Source organism: Cherax quadricarinatus, chromosome 11 (genome assembly GCF_038502225.1).
Source record: "Cherax quadricarinatus isolate ZL_2023a chromosome 11, ASM3850222v1, whole genome shotgun sequence".
NCBI lineage: Eukaryota > Metazoa > Arthropoda > Malacostraca > Decapoda > Parastacidae > Cherax > Cherax quadricarinatus.
The window spans coordinates 49,327,723-49,332,722 of record NC_091302.1 but is presented as its reverse complement, the minus strand read 5'-3'; positions in this window follow the sequence as shown (position 1 = coordinate 49,332,722).

Genomic DNA, 5,000 nt, shown 5'->3' with positions numbered 1-5,000 from the left:
GAGAGGGATGATTGGGAGTTAGAGCTCAAAAAAAAGGGAGGAAGAGTGGGGAAGGAAGCTAGCAGAGCTTGGCTAGGAAATGGAGGAGAGGATAGCTGAAGAGAGAAGGAAGTGGAGACTATGAGCCTTAACAGCAGAAGATGAGATACAGGGCTTAGAAGAGGAGCTAAAAAAACTGAAACAGATTAGAGACAAATGACAGTACAGACATGACATCAGGAACTTCTGTACCAGTCACAGACAAGGGGAATGTGGGGATACAGGAAAAGATGAGCACACCAAGATCCACTGAGAAGCCTGAAGACAATGAAGGAGCTGTGACATATGCAGAGACTCTAACAGACAACTACAGTGGCAGGGAACAGTTGAGCAAGAAAGACAGTTCGCTGAGCATAGGGGCTACAGCAAGGGCAGGAGTTGAAGGCAGGAACGTTCCGATGGATGGAATTAAAACACTTCAGAGGATGCAAAGGGAGACACAGTGGGAGGAGGAGAGGGAGAGATCAGTGCTTGTCTGTGGGTTCCAAGAAGTCGAAGGGAAAACCTACGATGAAAGAAACCAGGGGGAGAAGAAAACGATTGAAGGTATGATGAAAGCAATAGATGAGGGAGACATGACCCAGGTGTCAAATTTTCGGAGAATTGGGTGGTTTGCGAGAGGAAGGAAACGGCCTGTCAAAGTAATTTTCAAGGCAGAATCAGCTCGAACCAGGATCCTGCAGGAGAAAGCACGACTGAGGGACAAACCAGAGTACTGGAGAGTGTACCTCGATCGTGACATAACACAGGAACAAAGGACGATACTGAGAGAGAGGGTACAAAGACGAAAGGAGGAACAGGATGCATTGATGCAGATGAGCAGGACCCAGACTCAGGTGGATGGGCAAACAGACCCTACAGAAACACCCGCAGAAGGACTCCAACCACGACAACCCCAAAGCAACTGAACACTCTCAACCAAAACCCACACACTGTTCTCTCTGCCCCCCCACATCATAAACACCACCCCTACAGCAGCCCTCTATGGGCACTCTGCCCCACCCCCCATCACAAACCCAACCTACACTGCGACAACCCCAACGTAACTGAATAATCTAAACAAAAACTAACACACTGTTCCCTCTGCCCCCACCATCCACATCACAAACCCCACCCCTACAGCAGCTCCCTATGGGCACTCTGCCCTCACCCCCCACCCACACTGCAAACCCCCATAGGCCCCCCTCTAGGGCTCCCGCTCCCCCAACCACAATATTCTCCCAGGACCACCATAATAGATAAGAAGCTGAAGGTTTGGTACACGAATGCAGATGGAATAACGAATAAATATGAGGAGTGGAATGAAAGAATCAATGAGAAGTCCCCAGACATCATAGCAGTCACAGAAATGAAACTCACTGACACAATAACAGATGCAGCCTTCCCACCGGGATATCAGATCCTGAGGAAAGATAGAAGGAGCACAGGGGGAGGAGGGGTTGCACTGCTCATAAAAAAACAATGGGGTTTTGAGGAAATGGAAGGCATGGACGAGATTGGAGAAAGGGACTACATAGTAGGTACAATTCAGTCTCGGGAACATAAGGTAGTCATTGCAGTGATGTATAACCCACCACAGAACTGCAGGAGGCCAAGAGAAGAATATGAAGAGAACAACAGAGTGATGGTGGACACACTGGCTGAGGTGGCACGAAGAGCTCAATCGTGAAGAGCAAAGTTATTGTTTATGGGTGATTTCAACCACAGGGAGATCGATTGGGAAAACCTGGAACCTAATGGGGGCCCCGAAACATGAAAAGCCAAGATGATGGATGTGGTACTGGAAAACTTCATGCATCAACACGTCAGAGACACTACTACAGAGAGAGGGGAGGATGAACCAGCAAGGCTGGACCTTGTGTTCACCATGAGCAGTTGAGACATTGAGGACATCACGTATGAGAGGCCCCTTGGCGCTAGCGATCACGTGGTTCTGAGTTTTGATTACATAGTAGAGTTACAAGTAGAGAGGGTAACAGGAGTCGAATGGGAAAAGCCAAACTATAAAAGGGGAGACTATACAGGTATGAGGAACTTCCTGCGGGAGGTTCAGTGGGACAGAGGCCTGGCAGGAAAGACAGTAAAGGAAGTGATGGAATATGTAACAACAAAATGCAAGGAGGCAGAGGAAAGGTTTGTTCCCAAGGGCAACAGGAACAATGGGAAGACCAAAGAGAGCCCTTGGTTTACCCGAAGGTGTAGGGAGGCAAAACCTAAGTGCATTATAGAATGGAAGAGGTACAGAAGGCAAAGGACCCAGGAATATAAGGAGATTAGTCGAAGAGCCAGAAACGAGTATGCATAGATAAGGAGGGAGGCCCAATGACAGAACGAAATTGACATAGCATCTAAAGTCAAGTCTGACCCGAAACTGCTGTATAGCCACATAGGGAGAAAGACAACAGTGAAAGACCAGGTGATCAGGCTGAGGAAAGAAGGTGGGGCGCTCACTAGAAACAATCAATAGGTATGCGAGAAGCTCAGCACGAGATTTAAGGAAATATTCACAATGGAGACAGGAAGGACTCTAGGAAGACAGGACAGAGAGAGACACCAACAGGGAATACACCAACAAGTGCTGGATGGTATACACACAACTAAGGAGGAGGTGAAGAAGCTGCTAAGTGACCTTGATACCTCAAAGGCAATGGGACCGGACAACATCTCCCCGCGGGTCCTTAGAGAGGGAGCAGAAATGCTGTGTGTGCCATTAACCACAGTCTTCAACACACCCCTTGAAACTGGGCAACTACCCGATGTATGGAAGACGGCAAATGTAGTTCCCATTTTTAGAAAAGGAGACAGAAAAGAGGCACAAAACTACAGACCTGTGTCACTGACGTGTATAGTATGCAAAGTCATGGAGAAGATTATCAGGAGGAGAGTGGTGGAGCGTCTGGAACGGAACACGATTATAAACGACAACCAGCACGGATTCATGGAAGGCAAATCCTGTGTAACAAACCTTCTGGAGTTTTATGACAAAGTTACAGTAAGACACGAGAGAGAGGGGTGGGTCCTTTGCATTTTCTTGGACTGCAAGAAGGCCTTCGACACAGTCCCTCACAAGAGACTAATGCAGAAACTAGAGGATCAGGCGCGTAAAATGGGAAGGGCGCTGCAATGGATCAGAGAATACCTGACAGAGAGGCAGATGATGTGAAGTTAATGAAGAGAATTAAATTAGATGAGGATCAGGCAGGACTTCAAAGACGCCAGCACAGGCTGGACACGTGGTTCAGCAATTGGCTTCTAGAGTTCAACCCTGCCCAATGCAAAATCATGAAGATCGGAGAAGGGCAAAGAAGACCGCAGAATATAAGCTGGGTGGCCAAAGACTACAAACCTCGCTCAAGGAGGAAGATCTTGGTGAGTATAACACCGAGCATGTCTCCGGAAACACATCAACCAGATAACTGCTGCAGCATATGGGCGCCTGGCAAACCTGAGATTAGCGTTCTGATACTTAAGTAAGAAATCTTTCAAGACACTACACCGTGTACGTCAGGCGCATACTGGAGTATGCAGCACAAGTTTGGAACCCGCACCGGGTCAAGCACGTTAGGAAATTAGAGAAAGTGCAAAGGTTTACAACAAGGTTAGTTTCAGAGCTAAGGGGAATGTCCTACGAAGAAAGGTTAAGGGAAATCGGCCTGACGACACTGGAGGACAGGAGGGATAGGGGAGACATGATAAAGACGTACAAAATAATGCGCGGAATAGAAAAGGTGGACAGAGATAAGATGTTCCAGAGACGGGACACAGATACGAGGTTTCACCCTTGGAACTTGAAGACTCAGATGAATCACAGGAATGTTAGGATGTATTTCTTCAGACATAGAGTGGTCAGGAAGTGGAACAGTCTGCCGATTGATGTAGTGGGAGCAAGAACCATACATAGCTTTAAGACGAGGTATGATAATCCTCAGGAAGCAGGGAGAGAGAGGACCTAGTAGCGTTCAGAGAAGAGGCGGGGCCAGGAGCTATGAATCGACCCCTGCAACCACAATTAGGTGATTACAATTAGGTGAGTACACACACACACATACACACACACACACACACACACACACACACACACACACACACACACACACACACACACACACACACACACACACACACACACACCAAGTGGCTAATTAACGGAAGAGAAGAGAGAAAAAATATACGAAAGAGAAAATTGCATTTAGATCCTCGAAGCAAATTATGAAGTTAAATACTTTATTTCTAACCACCAGCTGGAATTACCTGAAATAAAATAGAAGGGGAAGAGAGAAATGAGGAGAGTGAAGCCGAAGGGAGAGCAGAAAATGTAATAAAACAAGGGATTGAAGGGGAATAGAGAAGGGAGCTGATTGGAGAGGGCAAGAGAGGCTGTGCTGACCATGTGATAATAGTCGACACTAATATACATATATATATATATATATATATATATATATATATATATATATATATATATATATATATATATATTCTAGGTAGTAGGTTGGTAGACAGCAACCGCCCAGGGAGGTACTACCGTCCTGCTAATTGAGTGTAAAACGGAAGCCTGTAATTGTTTTACATGATGGTAGGATTGCTGGTGTCCATTTTTCTGTCTCATAAACATGCAAGGTTTCAGGTACATCTTGCTACTTCTACTTACACTTAGGTCACACTACACATACATGTACAAGCATATACGTATATGCACACCCCTCTGGGTTTTCTTCTACTTTTCTTACTAGTTCTTGTTCTTGTTTATTTCCTCTTACCTCCATGGGGAAGTGGAACAGAATTCTTCCTCCGTAAGCCATGCGTGTTGTAAGAGGCAACTAAAATGCCGGGAGCAAGGGGCTAGTTACCTCTTCTCCTGTATATATTACTAAATGCAAAAGGAGAAACTTTCGTTTTTCCTTTTGGGCCACCCCGCCTCGGTGGGATACGGCCGGTGTGTTGAAAGAAAAAGATATATA